The sequence below is a fragment of the Triticum aestivum genome, chromosome 1B (genome assembly GCF_018294505.1).
Source record: "Triticum aestivum cultivar Chinese Spring chromosome 1B, IWGSC CS RefSeq v2.1, whole genome shotgun sequence".
Taxonomy (NCBI): Eukaryota; Viridiplantae; Streptophyta; class Magnoliopsida; order Poales; family Poaceae; genus Triticum; species Triticum aestivum.
The window spans coordinates 131,795,749-131,817,813 of NC_057795.1; positions in this window are offsets into that span (position 1 = coordinate 131,795,749).

A 22,065-nucleotide genomic window follows, 5' to 3' on the forward strand; every position below is an offset into this window, starting at 1 on the left:
AACATGGCGAAGTTGCACCTAATCCATAGGTTCTCATCGGTATATTACACGCGTTGTTCCGATAAACGGTTAAAAAACTAGAGCAAAAACAGTAACAAAAAAACAGAGTGTGCAGTTTTTTTCGACACGAAGTTCACTCGCCTGAGCACTGCAACACACTTGGTTCAAACAATGACGTGCACTTGCGTTGAGCGTGCAGTACGGAAGTGTTAATATTAGCAGAATAGACCGGCTGTATTAACACTTTCACTTTCAAAAACAACTCCTTAAACTCCGTCGTTTACCGACATCCTCTCGGCTATCATACGTCCTCCGCTTATCTCTCTTAGGCATAGGCATCTCAACATATTCCTCCTTCCGAGTTGCTTGTCCGAACTTGGCTCTTTAGTAAAACGAAGGAGCTGCTAAGCTATTATTAGGTATCAATTTAGGAGCCTTTTGTCATTTCCAACTACATTATTAGGTATCAATTTAGGAACCTTTCCTATATATATCTATGTGTGTGTGTGTGTGTGACGCCCCCGATTCAATCATACACTAATCATACACGCAAACATATACGATTAAGATCAGGGACTCACGGGAAGATATCACAACACAACTCTAAACACAAATCAAAGTCATGCAAGCTTCATATTACAAGCCAGGGGCCTCTAGGGCTCGAATACATAGCTCGATACACAAGAGTCTAAGGAAGCAACAATATTTGAGTACAGACATAAGTTAAACAAGGATGCATTAAGAAGGCAAACACAAAACAACGACAATCGAAGAGGCAAGGCCTCCTGCCTGGCACCTCCAAACTACTCCCGGTCGTCGGCGGTCTCCGCGTAGTAGTATCCGTTGGCGGTGGCATCTGGCTCCAGGGATCCACCATCTGGTTGCATCAACCGAAAAGAAGAAAGAAGGGAGGGGGGGAAGGGGTAGCAAAGCAACCATGAGTACTCATCTAAAGTACTCGCAAGCATCAGATCTATACTAGGTATGCATTGGTATAAAATGGAAAGGTTTTATCTGTGGGCTGAATTGCAGAATGCCAGAATAGAGGGGGAAGGCCTAGCCTATCGAAGACTAGCATCTTCAAGCAGCTCCAAGTGTCTTGCAACATGTAGAAGAGTAAAGAATAGCATTTGAAAATTAAACAAGCATGTTGTAACATTAACGCCCAGAGATCCTTCCTCGACTCCTTAGGAGAAAGCAATCCCGGAGCCACATATCTCAAGTATCCATTTCTAGTTATAATAGATCGGGATACAAGTGTGAACATCCATTACCGTGGACACAGTATTCGAATATATAACTTCCCTGCAGGGATGCACTGATGTCTGCTAAAACTACGTCGGTATTTTCCCAAAGAGGAAGGGATGATGCAGTATAGCGACAGTAGGTATTTCCCTTACTGATGAGACCAAGGTTATCGAACCAGTAGGAGAACCTCCTCACACCACGTAAACAGCACATGCACACAAATAACAAATACTCGCAACCCAACATGTTAAAGGGGTTGTCAATCCCTTTCGGGTACGACGCCTCAAGATAGGCAAATAACGTGAGGTAAAAGTGGTAGATAGGATAAATAGATCGCGGAACAAATAAATTGCAGCAAGGTATTTTTGTATTTTTGGTTTAATAGATCTGAAGATAAATGCAAAGGAAAATAGATCGCAAAGGCAAATATGATGAAAAGAGACCCGGGGGCCGTAGGTTTCACTAGTGGCTTCTCTCGAGAAAAATAGCAAACGGTGGGAAAACAATTACTGTTGGGCAATTGATAGAACTTCAAATAATCATGAAGATATCCAGGCAATGATCATTATATAGGCATCACGTCCAAGATTAGTAGACCAACTCCTGCCTGCATCTACTACTATTACTCCACACATAGATCTCTATCCAGCATGCATCTAGTGTATTAAGTTCATGGAAAAACGGAGTAATGCAATAAGAACGATGACATAATGTAGACAAGATCCATTTATCTATTTATTTAGATATAGGCCTCATCTTGTTATCCTTAGTAGCAACGATACATACGTGCGGGTTCCCCTTCTGTCACTAGGATCAAGAACTGTAAGATCGAACCCACTACAAAGCACCTCTTCCCATTGCAAGATAAACAGTTCAAGTTGGCCAAACAAAAACCAAATATCGGAGAAGAAATACGAGGCTATAAGCAATCATGCATATAAGAGATCAAAGAAGACTCAAATAACTTTCATAGATAAAAACATAGATCTGATCATAAACTCAAAGTTCATCGGATCCCAACAAACACACCGCAAAAAGGCTTACATCATATGGATCTCCAAGAGACCATTGTATTAATAAGCGAGAGAGAGGGGGGGGGAGCCATCTAGCTACTAACTATAGACCCGTAGGTCTATAAAGAACTACTCATGCATCATCGGAGAGGCATCAATGGAAGTGGTGAACCCCTTTGTGATGGTGTCTAGATTGGATCTGGTGGGTCTGGACTCTGCAGCGGCTGGAATTGATTTTTGTCGACTCCCCTAGGGTTTCTGGAATATTGGGGTATTTATAGAGCAAAGAGGTGGTTCATGGGGCACCCGAGGTTGGCACAACCCACCAGGGTGCGCCTGGGCCTCCTAGCGCGCCCTGGTGGGTGCTGCTCCCCTCAAGGCACCCCCAAGTGCTGCCTTGGCCCATGGATGTCTTATGGCCCAAAAAAATCCTCAAAAAGTTTCGTTGCGTTTGGACTCCGTTTGATATTGATTTCCTGCAATGTAAAAAACATGCAGAAAACAACAACTGGCACTGGGTACTATGTCAATAGGTTAGTACCAAAAAATGATATAAAATAACTATAAAATGATTGTAATACATCCAAGAATGATAATATAACAGCATGGAACAATCAAAAATTATAGATACGCTGGAGACGTATCAGCATCCCCAAGCTTAATTCCTGCTCGTCCTTGAGTAGGTAAATGATAAAAACAGAATTTTTGATGTGGAATGCTGCCTAACATGTTCATCACATTTCCTTTCTTTATAGCATGGACATATGGATTTTTATATGATTCAAAGCAATAGTCTAGTTTTGACATGAAGACTTTAATACTCAAGCATACCAACAAGCAACCATTACTTTCAAAATATCAACACTAAAGCAAGTTATCCCTAGCCCATTATGCTCAATCATTGATCCATTCATGAAACGCACTCGAATATTAGCTACACCCAATTCTCAAATATGATCATAGTGCCCCTTAGTTGGTGCTTTATAAGAGAAGATGGAGACTCCAATTCAAAAATAAAAATTACATAAGTAAAAGAAAGGCCCTTCGCGGAGGGAAGTAGTGATTTGTAGAGGTGCCAGAGCTCAAAGCTTAAATTGAGAGATAAAAATATTTTTGAGAGGCATACTTTTCCCACCAACGAAAATGACTTAGAGATCCCAACACTTTCCATGCTAGATACATCATAGGCGGTTCCCAAATAGAAAATAAAGTTTATTCCTTTTTCCACCATTACTTTCACTTTCCATGGCTAGCCAAATCCACGGTTGCCCTCCACCAACACTCCAAGGAATTTATTATTTGACAACATAAAGTAAATTCATTTTTCATTTCAGGACTGGGCATCCCTAATACCTTTGTTGTGCTCTCGTGCAATGACAAGTGAATAAACACTCATCGTGAGAATAACCCATCTAGCATGGAAAATATTGGTCACCCTTCACTGCCTCGCGAGCGGTAGAGCACACAAAAGAGAAATTTGTTTTGAAATTTAGAGATGGCACATGCAAATTTGCTTAGAACGGCATGTAAATACCGCATATAGGTAGGTATAGTGGACTCATATGGCAAAACAGGTTTAAAGGGTTTTGGATGCACAAGTAGTGATCATACTTAGTGCAAAATGAAGGCTAGCAAAAAGATTGAGAAGCGACCAACCAAAGAGCGAAAAATCTCGTACCCAAGCATTAAGCATAAGTAACACCGAATAATGCACCATAAGTAGGATATAAATCTCATTTTGTAACTATTGACTTTCGTGCTTGCATAGGGAATCACAAACCTTAACATCAATATTCTTACTAAAGCACAATTAATCATCAGTATGACTCACATATCATATCGTCATATCTCAAAACCATTACAGAAAATCAAGTTTATTTTTTTTCCAATGATCTTCATGAAAGTTTTTATTATATCCTCCTTGGTCTATCACTTTGGGACTATTTTCATATGTTGCTTTTGATAAGCTCAAACAAATATAAGTGAAGATCATGAGCATAAATTTTTCTTTCTCTCAAAATAATCTAAGTGAAGCAAGAGATAATTTCTTAAAACTTTACTAACTCCCAAATAAATCTAAGTGAAGCATGAGAGCATTTCTTAAAAATAACAAAGCACACCATGCTAAAAAATATATAAGTGAAGCACTAGAACAAATCCATGGCTCAAAAAAATTAAGTGAAGCATAGGAGCAAGCATAGCATAACTTTTGGCTCTCTCAAAAGGGTGTGTCCAGCAAGGATTCAACACTTAAGACACAAAGAAAAAACAAACAAAGACTCATATCATACAAGATGCCCCAAGCAAAACTCATAGTATGTGACGAATAAAAATATAGTTTCAAGTAAAATACCGAAGGTTGTTAGAAGAGAGCCGGGATGCCACTCGGGGGCATCCCCATGCTTAGTTGCTTTCTACTTCTTTGAATATTATCTTGGGGTACCTCATGCATCCCCAAGTTTAGCCTTTTGCTAATCCTTATTCCTTCATCCATCGTAAGATAACCCAAAACTTGAAAACTTCAATCACACAAAACTCATACAAAACCTTCGTGAGATCCGTTAGTATAAGAGAGCAAACACTACTATAAGTACTGTAGAAAACATATTCATATTTCTTTGCATTACATCTATTGTATTCCAACTTTTCTATGGCAAAAACTAATCAAATAAAACCATAGAATCATCAAAACAAGCACACAACGCAAAGAAAACAGAATCTGTCAAAAACAGAACAATCTGTAGAAATCTGAATATTTCGAATACTTATGTAGCTCCAAAAATTCTGAAATACATTGGTGGACGTGAGCAACTTGTCTATTAATCTTCTGCAAAGATAATCAACTCAAAATCACTCTTTTGTTACAAATTAAAAATAATCTAGTGAGCGCAAAAGTTTCTGTTTTTCAGCAAGATCAAATCAAATTTCACCCAAATCTTCCCAAAGGCCTTACTTGGCACAAACACTAATTAAAACACAAAAAACACAATCTTAATAGTAGCATAATTGTGCTAACACACAAGAATAGAAAGCAAAAAAACAAAAATAAATTTTATTCATTGGGTTGCCTCCCAACAAGCGCTATCGTTTTACGCCCGTAGCTAGGCATAACGCATAAGATCTAAGTTTTGTCATCCTTATCCTAGTTTTCCTTGGAGGTATTTGTGTCAGGAGGTTTTGTAAATAAAACATAAAACACAATATCCATGGAAACCTTAACACTATCAAGTTACTCTTTATCATAACCCCTTTGATTTCCGGCAGTGATCCAAGAATAATGTCGATTAACATTGTTAAAAACTTGTTGGATCATATCTAAAACGAGGACTTGCTTTTTAAGATTTTCATCAACGATTTGGTTATCTCCAAGAAAATGCCTTCAAGCATAATCACTATTATAAAGAATTTCATCAATCACGGGTTTTTCACGATTCATGCCATAAAAATCAAATATTTCCCTAGCTTCCCTTATTATGTAGTCAAATTCATTCATCAAAACAAGAGTGGCTAACTTTTTAGCTTTAGGATCCTTTATAACGGGCAACTCATTAAACAATCTTTGTAAGGTAGGATGAGTACGAATAAATCTAGTTTCAAGTTTCAGAACAAGTGTCGAAATAGCTTCCGCATAAGATTTAGTCCTTTGAAGTATAGGAATATCATCGAGACTTAATTTTCCGACATAATTCAAAAATTCTTGGATATGTTCTTTTCCCATAAAATTCCCTTGCCCCAAGACAAAAGTTTTGGCATCCAGATTACCCGTACGCTCCATTTTAGGAGTTAGGCCATCATCTGTTTCTGCTATACCAAAATCACTCATGGTGACTTCACAACAAGATTGCACTCAAAAACAAATCTGACGAGAAAACGGTGAACGAAAAAGAGGGCGAATAAAACGGAAAAAATTCTGAAGTGAGGGAGAGGAAAACGAGAGGCAAATGGCAAATAATATAAATTGCAAGGAGATGAGATTTGTGATTAGGAACCTGGTTGATGTTGAAGATCCTCCCCGGCAACGGCGCCAAAAATTCCTTTTGAAGTCTGCTAAGACTATGTCGGTATTTCCCCAAAGAGGAAGGGATGATGCAGTATAGCGAAGGTAGGTATTTCCCTCAGTGATGAGACCAAGGTTATCGAACCAGTAGGAGAACCTCCTCACACCACGTAAACAGCACCTGCACACAAATAACAAATACTAGCAACCCACATGTTCAAGGGGTTGTCAATCCCTTTCGAGTACGGTGCCTTGAGATAGGAAAATAACGTGAGGTAAAAGTGGTAGATAGGATAAATAGATCGCGGAACAAATAAATTGCAGCAAGGTATTTTTGTATTTTTGGTTTAACAGATCTGAAAATAAATGCAAAGGAAAATAGATCGCAAAGGCAAATATGATGAAAAGAGACCCAGGGGCCATAGGTTTCACTAGTGGCTTCTCTCGAGAAATATAGCAAACGGTGGGAAAACAATTACTGTTGGGCAATTGATAGAACTTCAAATAATCATGACGATATCCAGACAATGATCATTATATAGGCATCATGTCCAAGATTAGCAGACGACTCCTGCCTGCATCTACTACTATTACTTTGCACATCGACCGCTATCCAGCATGCATCTAGTGTATTAAGTTCATGGAAAAACAGAGTAATGCAATAAGAATGATGACATGATGTAGAGAAGATCCATTTATCTATTTATTTAGATATAGACCTCATCTTGTTATCCTTAGTAGCAACGATACATAGGTGTTGGTTCCCTTCTGTCACTGGGATCAAGCACCGTAAGATCGAACCACACTACAAAGCACCTCTTCCCATTGCAAGATAAATAGATCAAATTGGCCAAACAAAACCCAAATGTCGGAGAAGAAATACGAGGCTATAAGCAATCATGCATATAAGAGATCAAAGAAGAATCAAATAACTTTCATGGATAAAAACATAGATCTGATCATAAACTCCAAATTCATTGGATCCCAACAAACACACGCAAAAAGGCTTACATCATATGGATCTCCAAGAGACCATTGTATTGATAATAGAGAGAGAGAGAGAGAGAGAGAGAGAGAGAGAGAGAGAGGAAGCCATCTAGCTACTAACTACGGACCTGTAGGTCTACAAAGAACTACTCACGCATCATCGGAGAGGCACCAATGGAAGTGGTGAACCCCTCCGTGATGGTGTCTAGATTGGATTTGGTGGTTCTAGACTCTGCGGCAGCTGCAATTGATTTTCGTTGACTCCCCTAGGGTTTCTGGAATATTGGGGTATTTATAGAGCAAAGAGGGGGTTCAGGGGGCACCCGAGGTGGGCACAACCCACCAGGGCGCGCCTAGGCCTCGTGGCGCGCCCTGGGTGCTGCTCCTCTCGAGGCTCCCCCAGGTGCTGCCTTGGCCCACTGAATGTCTTCTGGCCCAAAAAAGTCCTCAAAAAGTATCGTTGCGTTTGGACTCCGTTTGATATTGATTTACTGCGATGTAAAAAACATGCAAAAAACAGCACCTGGCACTGGGCACTATGTCAATAGGTTAGTACCAAAAAATGATATAAAAATGACTATAAAATGATTGTAAAACATCCAAGAGTGATAATATAACAGTATGGAACAATCAAAAATTATAGATACGTTGGAGATGTATCATGCACCATGTTACCCAACACGCTTGATTACTCTGGCCGAACAAACTTTTCTGAGTTAGTGCCTCGGAAGATCATCACGTCGTAGCCCTACCTAGGCTCAGCAGAGAGGTCCCTGCCGGTCTACATCCTAAGTACTCCGGGGTCTTGGGCCCATCGCCCATTGCACTCCGGGTCGTTGCGAGCAGGGTGGATACCAGTACCGCCTCAGATGGCCAGCACGATTCGACCATGCCGCATTGCTGAACTGGACGTGTGACAAAGCTTCGGCTAATAATGTTTTGTCGAGGCCCAAAACTATTCTCGCGTGGTGGTTAGTGCGTAAAGGCCAGAGGCCAACTCAGAACAAATACCCAAACCTGTTAGTGCATTGGGGCTCACGAAAATGAGCAGAGACTCACAATAATGTGACCCCGTCGCCCCGTCTCGTGGACTTACAGCAAGGGCCCAGACTGCCCGGCCGTGCCACATGGAAAACTCGCGGGTGCTCTCCAGGCCCGCCCGACTTTCACATCAACTCACGGGTTCTCCTCAGGGCCGACCCAACTTCAACAATGGTCTCAAGTAAATTCGGGTAACCGTGTGTCCAAAACATCACGGGGGAAAACCCGAGGAATCACCCTCGATGGATTCCACTTGATGTAATCATCAAGGTGCATGTGGGAGGAATCACCCACGAGGTCCACACTTGAGAGGTTGCACGACGGAGTCGTATCGGGAGTGGTGAAGGAGGAATCACCCTCGATGACCACGACTGAATAGCTACACTACAGAATTATCATCAGGAGTGCGTCATATGTCTCCAACGATCTATAATTTTTGATTGTTCCATGCTATTATATTACCCCTTTTGGATGTATGGGCTTTATTTTACACATTTATATCATTTTTGGGACTAACCTACTAACCAGAGGCCCAACCAGTATTGCTGTTTTTTTGCCTATTTCAGTATTTCAAAGAAAAGGAATATCAAACGAAGTTCGAACGGAATGAAACCTTTGGGAGCGTGATTTTTGGAACGAACGTGATCCAGAGGACTTGGAGTGCAAGTCAAGAAGCAACCGAGGCGGCCATGAGAGGGTAGGGCGCCCCCCTATAGGGCGCGCCCCCTGTCTCGTGGGCCCTACGGGCGGCCACCGACATACTTCTTCCTCCTATGTAAGCCTACGTACCCCAAAAACATCCAGGGAGCCAACGAAACACAATTTCCACCACTATAACCTTCTGTATCTGCAAGATCCCATCTTGGAGCCTTCGCTGGTGCTCTGCCAAAGGGGGAATCGACCATGGAGGGCTTCTACATCAACACCATAGCCCCTCCGATGAGTTGTGAGTAGTTTACCACAGACCTTCGGGTCCATAGTTATTAGCTAGATGACTTCTTCTCTCTTTTTGGATCTCAATACAATGTTCTCCCCCTCTCTTGTGGAGATCTATTCGATGTAAACTCTTTTTGCGGTGTGTTTGTTGAGATCCGATGAATTGTGGGTTTATGATTAAGTTTATCTATGAGAAATATTTGAATCTCCTCTGAATTATTTTATGTATGATTGCGTTATCTTTGCAAGTCTCGTCGAATTATCAGTTTGGTTTGGCCTACTAGATTGATCTTTCTTGCCATGGGAGAAGTGCTTAGCTTTGGGTTCAATCTTGCGGTGTCTGAGGGAGTCCTGGATTAGGGGGTATTCGGACAGCCATACTATATACTTTGGCCGGACTGTTGGACCGTGAAGATACAAGACTCAAGACTTCGTCCCGTGTATGGATGGGACTCTCCTTTGCATGGAAGACAAGCTTGGCGATCCGGACATTAGATCTCCTTCTTTGTAACCGACTCTGTGTAAACCCTAGCCCCCTCCAGTGTCTATATAAACCGGAGAGTTTGATCCGTATAGGGACAATCATAATCATCATAGGCTAGCTTCTAGGGTTTAGCCTCTACGATCTCGTGGTAGATCAACTCTTGTAATACTCATATCATCAAGATCAATCGAGCAGGAAATAGGGTTTTACCTCCATCGAGAGGGCCCGAACCTGGGTAAAACATCGTGTCCCTTGCCTCATGTTACCATTAGCCTTAGACGCACAGATCGGGACCCCCTACCCGACATCCGCCGGTTTTGACACCGACATTGGTGCTTTCATTGAGAGTTCCTCTGTGTCGTCGCTGCAAGGCTCGATGGCTCTTCAATCGTCAACAACAACATGGCCCAGGGTGAGACTTTTCTCCCTGGACAGATCTTCGTGTTCGGCGGCTTCACACTGCGGGCCAATTCGCTTGGCCATCTGGAGCAGATCGACGGCTGCGCCCCTGGCCATCAGGCCAGGTTCGGAAGCTTGAACTACATGACCGATATCCGTGGAGATTTGATCTTCAATGGATTCGGACCTACGTCAGGAGCGCCGAATAGTCGCGATGAGCACGGCTTAGACCTACTGTCGGACAAAACTTGGGATATCGCACCTGCAGGAGCTCTGGACTTAAATCCGGGGCAGATTGCGACGTCCGAGGACGTGTGGATGGACCCCGCCCCAGAGGCCGCACACTCATCGGCGATAGAGCCCAGCACAAACTCCACCCCCAAGGAAGCCTGTGACTCCGGACCCCCGGACTCGTGTCCGGCTGTAGGTTCCAGTCCGCGCACCCCCGAGCCCGCCAAACCTGGTTGGGCTCCGGTAATGGAGTTCACCACTGCGGATATCTTCCAGCACTCGCCCTTTGGCCGAACTATGTCCGGCTCGAGTGGGAAGCAGGGGACGAGGGAATTCGTTGCTCACCCACCACCCACTTCATTGCCACGGATGATGATTTCACCGACGTGCTTGACTTCGACTCCAAAGACATCGATGGTGTGGACGACAGTGCAGAAGAAGAACAGGAACCACCACCCAAGGGGCACTGGACAGCCACCTCTTTGTATGATATATATATGGTAGACACTCCCAAAGAAACCCATGGCAATGAGGCAATGGAGGACAGCCCCTCACGAAAGAAGGCAAAGTATGGGCGTCATCAACGCCGCTCCAAGCCCCGCCACAACAATACCGGCATAGGAGTCAAAAACAATCCGGATGATGCCGAAGATAAATACAATCCCGATCATCCTGCCTTCGAGCAGGTCGGATAGGCGACGGACGGATACTTTTGGAGGAGGACAACTACATGCCCCCTCTAAAGACGAGGTGAGCCTCGGCGACGATGAATTTGGCGTGCCTGAGGATCTCTCAGAGCAAGTTCGCTTTAAGCGGCAGCTTATGGCCATGGCGAAATGCCTGAAAAAGGAGCAACATCAGCTCAAAACTGACCACGATTTCCTCACAGACAGATGGACTAAGGTCCTAGCAACCGAGGAATATGGACTCGACCGCCCAGCCAAGGGGCACAAAAAGCACAATTCGCTACCTCAACCTGAGAAGGAGGTCCTAAAGCCCACACCCCGACGCCAATACACCACGGACCGGGGCAATATGCAGGAAACGTGAGGCAGCATCCATAAACCTTGACGCAACAGACATAAACATCACAAAAATAATGATGACGACCAAGACAAGGGAGTTGGTGCCGAATTCCGCGGCCCCAGTTCGGTCAGTGAAAAAAACAACTCAGGCCCATCCGGCCCGGGCAGCATACTAGACCAACCATGTCAAATTCATGGTACCCCTAGAATGGCAGCCAAGCATACCAATAGAGAATGCCAGATCCTCAAAACAAAATGGCCGGCCATGCGACGGAAGCAATGAAAGGAGGTCTCAACCTAACATGGCGAGGTCAAAGGAAGATCCTCCGCAGTACAAAAATATGGCTGATCATCTCCGATCACATAGACCGTCCGGACAATATCCATCATAGCAATTTAACTACACTTACCATCGACCCAATAATCTGTGGGCTCCATCTCACACGAGCCCCTATGGGCATAAACAGCAGCCCAAACTCGCTACACCAGGACAAAATTTGCCAGATAGGTATTGACCGCTCGAGGATCAATCCCATTAATAACATCTTCTAAAATATGCCGTCCCAGGTGTAAAGGCCAAGTTTTATAGGCCCACCACCCTGTAGGTTGTCTTCGGATAACCAAACAAATACCATGCCGAAGAATAAGTCTTCGGCATTGTCCCCTTATACAATAACTACCATATACTATCGGGATGAACCGCGTTGGCTAGACTCAACGCGGTACAACATCAGGCCAAACCCACGTGACATGGTCACAATTATGGGCAAGGCCGAACTCCACCCTAATAGTGGAAATTATACCGCCACTGAGATAGCGAGTTGTGACCGTTTATCGAACTTCGAGTCGGCAGCCAACCACCCAGACACCAACAGAGGAGTCCGAGCTACTTTACGACATGATAGCCTGGCTCGACCAGGCTCCGATCAGGCACCCGCGGTTCAACCACCATATGACATGTAACTGCCTCCAAGCATTTGTCTTTACAGACTGACTTTTGCGCAGAACAGGACTGGTGACATGGAATCAGCTCGGACGCGCAAGGCGGGAACATATAAGTACCCCCCCAAGGAGACAGTCCGGATACACTTCGGTTCCGCACACAGCCTCCTCCAGTCCGGCCACGACAGGTTCTGCCAGCACACCTCTTTTCATAAGCATAGACCGTACTCATACGCGTACTACAATACGTAGACTTAAATAACACTTATGCCAGGGGCTTCATAGTACTCATAATATGGCAACAAAGTTCGGCCACCTTCTCGGTCGCTCGGCACCCCGAACTTATAGCACTATATGCATCAGCTCCGACTCATGTCTTGGGTCATTAGTTGGGTTTGCCCGGCTCCTATGTTTTGGTACCTTATGTTCCGTGATACGTCTCCAACGTATCTATAATTTTTGATTGCTCCATGCTACTTTATCTACTATTTTAGGCAATATTGGGCTTTATTATCCACTTTTATATTATTTTTGGGACTAACCTATTAACCGGAGGTCCACCGACATACCCCCTGCGCCCATATATACCTACGTACCCTAAAACTTCCAAAACAGAAGATAGATCGGGAGTTCCGCTGCCGCAAGCCTCTGTAGCCACCAATAACCAATTGGGACGCTGTTCCGGCACCCTGCCGGAGGGGGATCCCATCACCGGAGGCCATCTTCATCATCCCGGCGCTATCCATGACGAGGAGGAAGTAGTTCACCCTCATGGCTGAGGGTATGTACCAGTAGCTATGTGTTTGATCTCTCTCTCTCATGTTCTCTCTCGTGTTCCTCTATGGCACGATCTTGATGTATCCCGAGCTTTGCTATTGTAGTCGGATCTTATGATGTTTCTCCCCCTCTATTCTCTTGTGATGAATTGAGTTTCCCCTTTGAAGTTATCTTATCGGATTGAGTCTTTTATGAACACTTGATGTATGTCTTGCCGTGATTATCTGTGGTGACAATGGGATATCATGTGCCACTTGATGTATGTTTTGGTGATCAACTTGCGGGTTTCGTGACACTTGGGAACCTATGCATAGGGGTTGGCACACGTTCTTGACTCTCCGGTAGTAGCTTTGGGGCACTCTTTTAAGTACTTTTATGTTGGTTGGGTGAACCTGAGATTGTGTGATGCATATCGTATAATCATGCCCATGGATACTTGAGGTGACAATGGAGTATCTAGGTGACATTAGGGTTTTGGTTGATTTGTATCTTAAGGTGTTATTCTAGTATGAACTCTTTTATAGATTGATCCAAAAGAATAGCTTTGTGGTGGTTTCGTACCCGACCATAATCTCTATGTTTTTTCTCCACTATTAGTGGCTTCGGAGTGACTCTTTGTTGCATGTTGAGGGCTCGTCATATGTTCTATCTATGTTACTATTGTTGAGAGAACTTACACTAGCGAAAGTATGAACCCTAGGCCTTGTTTCCTATCATTGCAATACCGTTTACGCTCACTTTTATCATTAGTTACCTTGCTGTTTTTATTATTTCAGATTACAAATACCTTTATCTACCATCTATTTTGCACTTGTATCACCATCTCTTCGCCGAACTAGTGCACCTATACAATTTACCATTGGATTGGGTGTGTTGGAGACACAAGAGACTCTTTGTTATTTGGTTGTAGGGTTATTTGAGAGAGACCATCTTCATCCTACGCCTCCTACGGATTTATAAACCTTAGGTCATCCACTTGAGGGAAATTTGCTACTGTCCTACAAACCTGTGCACTTGCAGGCCCAACAACGTCTACAAGAAGAAGGTTGTGTAGTAGACATCAAGCTCTTTTCTGGCGCCGTTGCCGGGGAGGCTAGGTAAGTGAAGGTATATCTTTAGATCTTGCAATTGAATCTTTTTGTTTCTTGTTTTAGCACTAGTCTAGTTTATAAAATAAAATTACAAAAAAATGAAGTTGAGTTTGTCTCATACGCTTCACCTTTTTAATATCTTTCGTGAGTATGATGGAAAGGATAATTGTGCTCAAGTGCTAGAAGAAGAAATCTATAGAATGTTTGGAACTAAATATGTGAATGATGAGCATGATTGCAATGTTGTTAGTATGAATTCCTTGAATATCCATGATGCTAATGATATGCAAAGCCACAAGCTTGGGGAAGCTATGTTTGATGAAGATGATATTTTTTGTCCCCCAAGCTTTGATGAGCAAATTTACTATGATGATAGCATGCCTCCTACCTATGATGATTATTGTGATGATACGTATGCCGTAAAGAAGAAGTTTGCTTATGAGGAGAGTAGTAAAATTTCTATGCTAGTAGATCATGAAAAGAATGTTTTAGGTGCTGATTATATTGTTGAATTCATTCATGATGCTACTGAAAATTATTATGAGAGAGGAACATATGCTTGTAGGAATTGCAATAATGTCAAGTTTCCTCTTTATGTGCTTAAAATCTTGAAGTTATGCTTGTTGTGCCATCCTATGCTAGTTGATTATTGTTCCCATAAGTTGTTTGCTCACAAAATCCCTATGCATAGGAAGTGTGTTAGACTTAAATGTGCTAGTCATATGCTTCATGATGCTCCCGTTATGTTTCAATTCTTATCTTTTTTTGTGAGCATCATTGTCATCATCATGCCTAGCTAAAAGGCATTAAAGAAAAGCGCTTGTTGGGAGACAACCCAATATGTATCCTTAATGTTTTTGTGTGTAAACATGATTATGCTACTGTAGTAATCATCTTTTATAGCTTTTGTTTCAATAAAGTGCCAAGTAGAACCTTTGGGAAGACTTGGGTGAAGTTTATATGATCTTGCTGTGAAAAACAGAAACTTTAGCGCTCACGAGATTAGCTGCCATTTTTTACCGGAGAGTGATTTTAGGTTGATTCTTTTTGCAGATGATTAATAGAAAAATTACTCAGGTCGAGCAATTTATTTCATAATTTTTGGTGTTCCAGAAGTATACGTTTTATATAGATTACTTCAGACTGTTCTTTTTTGACAGATTCTGTTTTCTATGTGTTGTTTGCTTATTTTGATGAATCTATGAGTAGTATCGGAGGGTGTGAACCATAGATAAGTTGGAGTACAGTACATATTACTCCAATATGAATTTAGAATGAGTTCATTACAGTACCTAAGTGGTGGCTTTATTTTCTTATACTAACGGAGCTTACGAGTTTTGTTTTGAGTTTTGTGTGGTTGAAGTTTTCAAGTTTTGGGTAACGATTCGATGGACAATGGAATAAGGAGTGGAAAGAGCCTAATATTGGGGATTCCCAAGGCACCCCAAGGTAATATTCAAGGAAAACCAAGAGCCTAAGCTTGGGGATGCCCTGGAAGGCATCCCCTCTTTCGTCTTCGTTCATCGGTAACTTTACTTGGAGCTATATTTTTATTCACCACATGATATGTGTTTTGCTTGGAGCGTCATTTTATTTTGTTAGTTTTTGCTTGCTGTTAGTTAGAATAATGTTTTTGCATCTTTAGTTTCAATAAAAAAAGTCAAGGATAGCCTTTGCCATGCTTATATTGCTAGTATGCATGTTGCTGTTTGAAAACAGAAAGTTTACCGCTGTTGAAAAAATTGCCTAGAAAAGTCAGAGAATGGTCTAAAGTTGAATCTTTTTGAATATTGAGCTCCGATAAATTTAATACATTGGGAATTTTAGTTCATAATTTTTGGAGTTAGGGTAGTATGATAACTCTTGCATTCTTTACAGACTGTACTGTTTTGGCAGATTGCTGTTATGGTTGCATTGTTTGCATATGTTTGCTTGTTTAATGATTCTATTTGAGGATATGAGTATTAAATATACAGGGGCATTTAGTATGCAATGTTGAATAATAATTTAAGTGATTTCCTACAGTATAATATGATAAGGTTTTGCATTGGTTTATACTAACCTATCTCACGAGTTCTTGTTGAGTTTGTTGTGAATGAAGCTTTTGATAAAAAGAGAAACCATGATATGAGAGGAATTAAGGAGACACAAAAGCTCAAGCTTGGGGATGCCCAAGGCACCCCAAGATAATATTTCAAGAAGTCTCAAGCATCTAAGCTTGGGGATGCCCCGGTAGGCATCCCACCTTTCTTCTTCAACAACTATCGGTTAGTATCGGTTGAGCCTAAGTTTTTGATTCTTCACATGAGTTGTGCTATACTTGCAATGTAGTTTTGTTTAGCTTTGCTTTCTGTTTGAATAAGTATCAAGATCTGAAATTCTTTAATGAGAGAGAGCCATACATGAATTGGAATTTGTTAGAATACTCTTTGTGCTTCACTTATATCTTTTGAGTTTGATAGTTTTTGCTCTAGTGCTTCACTTATATCTTTTAGAGCATGGTGGTAGTTTTATTTTGAATAAATAGATGAACTCTCATGCTTCACTTAGATTATTTTGAGAGTCGTTAATAGCATGGTAATTTGCTTAATGTTAATATACTTGTTGTCAAGATATGTGAACCTTTCTTTTGAGTGAGTTGAATACTAAGATAAGTTTCATGCTTGATAATTGTTTTGAGATATGGAAGTGATAATATCAGAGTCGTGCTAGTTGGGTGATTATGACTTTGAGAAATACTTGTGTTGAAGTTTGCAAGTCCCATAGCATGCACGTATGGTTAAAGTTGTGTAACAAATTTGAAACATGAAGTGCACCTGGCTTGTGCATCCTTATGAGTGGCGGTCGGGGACGAGCGATGGTCTTTTCCTACAAATCTATCCCACTAGGAGCATGCGCGTAGTACTTGATTTTTGATGACTTCTAAATTTTTGCAATAAGTATATGAGTTCTTTTGACTAATGTTGAGTCCATGGATTATACGCACTCTCACCTTTCCACCTTTGCTAGCCTCTTCGGTACCGTGCATTGCCCTTTCTCACCTTGAGAGTTGGTGCAAACTTCGCCGGTGCATCCAAACCCCGTGACACGATACGCTCTATCACCCATAAACCTCCTTATATCTTCCCCAAAACAGCCACCATACCTACCTATTATGGCATTTCCATAGCCATTCCGAGATATATTGCCATTGCATGATCATGTAGTTGACATCGTATTTGTGGCAAAGCCACCATGCATTATTTTTCATACATGTCACTCTTGATTCATTGCACCATCCCGATACACCGCCGGAGGCATTCATATAGAGTCATATCTTGTTCTAATTTTCGAGTTGTAATCCTTATGTTGTAATCAATGAAAGTGTGATGATCATCATTATTAGAGCATTGCCCAAATAAAAAAAAGAACGGCCAAAAAAAGAGAGAAAGGCAGGAAAGGCCAAAAGAAAAAAAAGAAAGGCCCAAAAAATAAAATAAAATAAAAAGGGCAATGCTACTATCTCTTTTTCCACACTTGTGCTTCAAAGTAACACCTTGTTCTTCATGTAGTGAGTCTCATATATTGTGCTTCAAAGTAGCACCTTGTTCCTCATGTAGTGAGTCTCATAAGTTGTCTTTTTATACTAGTGGGAATTTTCATTATAGAACTTGGCTTGTATATTGCTACGATGGGCTTCCTCAAATGCCCTAGGTCTTCGTGAGCAAGCGAGTTGGATGCACACCCACTAGTTTTCTTTTGTTGAGCATTCATAGCTCTAGTGCATCCGTTGCATGGCAATCCCTACTCACTCACATCGGTCTCTATTGATGGGTATCTCCATAGCCCATTGATACGCCTAGTTGATGTGAGAATTTCTCCTTTTTTGTCTTCTCCACACAATCCCCATCATCATATTCTATTCCACCCATAGTGTTATATACATGGCTCACGCTCATGTATTGCGTGAAGGTTGAAAAAGTTTGAGATTATTTAAGTATGAAACAATTGCTTGGCTTGTCATCGGGGGTATAGAAGTTGGGAACATCTTTGTGTGACGAAAATGAAGCATAGCCTAACTATATGATTTTGTAGGGATGAACTTTCTTTTGCCATGATATTTTGAGAAGACATGATTGCTTTGATTAGTATGCTTGAAGTATTATTATTCTTGTATAAATATGAACTTTTGTCTTGAATCTTTCAGATCTGAATATTCATATCACAATTAAGAAGATTTACATTGAAATTATGCCAAAGTATCACTCCGCATCAAAAATTCTTTTTTATCATTTACCTACTCGAGGACGAGCAGGAATTAAGCTTGGGGATGCTTGATACGTCTCCAACGTCTCCAAGGCGGGAACACATAAGTACCCCCCCAAGGAGACAGTCCGGATACACTTCGGTTCCGCACACAGCCTCCTCCAGTCCGGCCACGACAGGTTCCGCCAACACACCTCTTTTCATAAGCATAAACCGTACTCATACGCGTACTACAATACGTAGACTTAAATAACACTTATGTCAGGGGCTTCATAGTACTCATAATATGGCAACAAAGTCCGGCCACCTTCTCGGTCGCTCGGCACCCCGAACTTATAGCACTATATGCATCAGCTCCGAATCATGTCTTGTGTCATTAGTTGGGTTTGCCCGGCTCCCATGTTTTGGTACTTTACGTTCCGTGATACGTCTCCAACGTATCTATAATTTTTGATTGCTCCATGCTACTTTACCTACTGTTTAGGCAATATTGGGCTTTATTATCTACTTTTATATTATTTTTCGGACTAACCTATTAACCGGAGGTCCACAGACGTACCCCCTGCACCCATATATACCTACGTACCCCCTGCACCCATATATACCTACATACCTAAGCCCCTGCACGATCTTGATGTATCCCGAGCTTCTCTATTGTAGTTGGATATTATGATGTTTCTCCCCCTCTATTCTCTTGTGATGAATTGAGTTTCCCCTTTGAAGTTATCTTATCGGATTGAGTCTTTTATGAACACTTGATGTATGTCTTGCCGTGATTACCTGTGGTGACAATGGGATATCATGTGCCACTTGATGTATGTTTTGGTGATCAACTTGCGGGTTTCGTGACACTTGGGAACCTATGCATAGGGGTTGGCACACGTTCTTGACTCTCCGGTAGTAGCTTTGGGGCACTCTTTGAAGTACTTTTATGTTGGTTGAATGAATCTGAGATTGTGTGATGCATATCGTATAATCATGCCCACGGATACTTGAGGTGACAATGGAGTATCTAGGTGACATTAGGGTTTTGGTTGATTTGTATCTCAAGGTGTTATTCTAGTATGAACTCTTTTATAGATCGATCCGAAAGAATAGCTTTGTGGTGGTTTCGTACTCGACCATAATCTCTACATTTGTTCTCCGCTATTAATGGCTTCGGAGTGACTCTTTGTTGCATGTTGAGGGCTCGTCATATGTTCTATCTATGTTATTATTGTTGAGAGAACTTACACTAGCAAAAGTATGAACCCTAGGCCTTGTTTCCTATCATTGCAATACCGTTTACGCTCACTTTTATCATTAGTTACCTTGCTGTTTTTATTATTTCAGATTACAAATACCTTTATCTACCATCTATTTTGCACTTGTATCACCATCTCTTCGCCGAACTAGTGCACCTATACAATTTACCATTGTATTGGGTGTGTTGGGGACACAAGAGACTCTTTGTTATTTGGTTGCAGGGTTGTTTGAGAGAGACCATCTTCATCCTACGCCTCCTACGGATTTATAAACCTTAGGTCATCCACTTGAGGGAAATTTGCTACTGTCCTACAAACCTGTGCACTTGCAGGCCCAACAACGTCTACAAGAAGAAGGTTGTGTAGTAGACATCATTCCGCTCCATCGGCTAAGGTAGCGCTGGGAGAACTACTGCGATTGTGTCCCGGTTCTTCCGGACGAGCACCTCAGTAGAGAAAGCCGAAAACTGACTGTCATGATATAGCAAGAGCTGATCAGCTGTTCGAGAGGTTGTAAAATCTTTAAAGATTTATTCTGCATAATGCCATAACAAATGCAAAGTGCGACGGATCGGTCTTCCGATCAGGCGCCGTTAGAGCCCCTCGTACGGTCTTCCGAACACCAGGGGCTGTGCCTACCATACTCGAATTCCTATGGCTAAGTGAGAGTGATAAAGCCCTATAGTATGATTGCCTAGTTCGCGGTGATGAACACCTCCTTCAAGGACCCAAAAATGGGATAAAGAGTGTTCAGGTATGTCCCGAACACCCCCGTACTTTCTACTTGGGGGCAGAAGCCGACGACTGGCCAACTCTCAGTAGATATATACACTAAACGGCCACACAGAAAGAAAAAAACGTTCATATAACAGGCAATAAACAATAACATTGCCAGTATCCTGCATTACAAAGGACAGCATGTCTGCCTTCAGAGAAATATAGTGTCTTTGGTACACTGTTCCGCCACAAGGCGGGCTCCTTTCAGGACACCTTCATAGTATAATTCGGGCTTGTGAGGCTCCTTACCCTCCGGTGGTCCCTCAGTCATCAGCTTTTCAGCATCAAGCTTCCCCCAGTGCACCTTCGCACGGGCAAACGCCATGCATGCACCCTCTATACAGACCGATCGCTTAATGACTTCGAGCCGAGGGCAAGCACCAATAATCCGCTTCACGAGTCCGAAGTAACTGCTTGGAATTGGCTCTGCGGGCCACAACCGGACAACTAAGTCCTTCATGGCTAGTTCGGCCGCCTGGTGCAGTTCGACCAGCTGCTTCAGCTGATCGATAAAGGGCACTAGATAATTCGGCGCCAAATACTGTGACCAGAAATGCTTCTCCGCAGACTTCTTCTCCTCAGCTCGGTAGAATTGGGCAGCATCAGATATGCTGCATGGCAGGTCCGCAAATACCCCTAGAGAAACAAGAATTCAGTTTTTCGCTTAGAGTTCCTCCCATTACTATGTAAAAATTGCTTTGAGTACAAAAAGCCTTACCAGCCGCAACCCTCTGTGCCTCCTGAATGTCCTTCAGAGCACCTCGGGCTTCTTCTCGAGCATCATCTGCGGCTTGGAGAGCTTGGGAGAGTTTGGATTCTTTCCCTGCTAGACTCTGCTCCAAGGTCTCGCTTTTCTTCACGGCCTCCTGGAGCTCTCGCTCAGCTTCAATGACCCTGGCGTCGTGCTTCTCGCAAAGAGCCTGCTCTGCGGCCACCTTCTTGTCGGCTTCGGCCACAGCCTCCTTCAGTGCCTCAATTTCGGCACTCGCTCCTAGAGCATACAATACAAAATACTTTCATCAGGCACAACTACTCATTCGTGCTCAACTTGGCAAAAGGTTTCGACATACCTTGCTTGCCCTCCAACTGCTTCTTCACGCGGCCAAGTTCTTCTTCGGCCCATTCCAGACTGTGCTTTAGTCCGGACACCTCCACATTGAGAGGCGCTCGTTGCTACAGACGCCTGTTTTCAAACAAAGGGATATATGTCTTTAACTGAGTCTCCCGCGAAGCGGAAATTTGATCCCTTGTCCGGCTCTCTCTCTCTCTTTCACTGGACAGTGCATCAGGGGCTACCACTCATACTATGACAATCTTCAAAGGTTTTTAAAAACATACCTCAAAGCCTTTTATAAGGCTAAGGCAGGATTCATTCAGTCCGCTCTCAAAGGACTGAATCTTTTCAATCACCGCACCCATGAGGGCGCGGTGTTCATCAACGATGGACACACACTTTAGCGCTGTCGATAGGCCGCCTGGCAACTCTGCTTGGACAGAGGTTGCTGGCGGAGCGGGCTTGCCTCCATCCGTCGAGGGGGGCTGCTCGCCCGATCCTGGAGCTTTAAAGGTCTCCAGGACCGTGTCCGGCTACGGGCCGAATCTAAGATCGCCCCCGCTGTCGACGATCA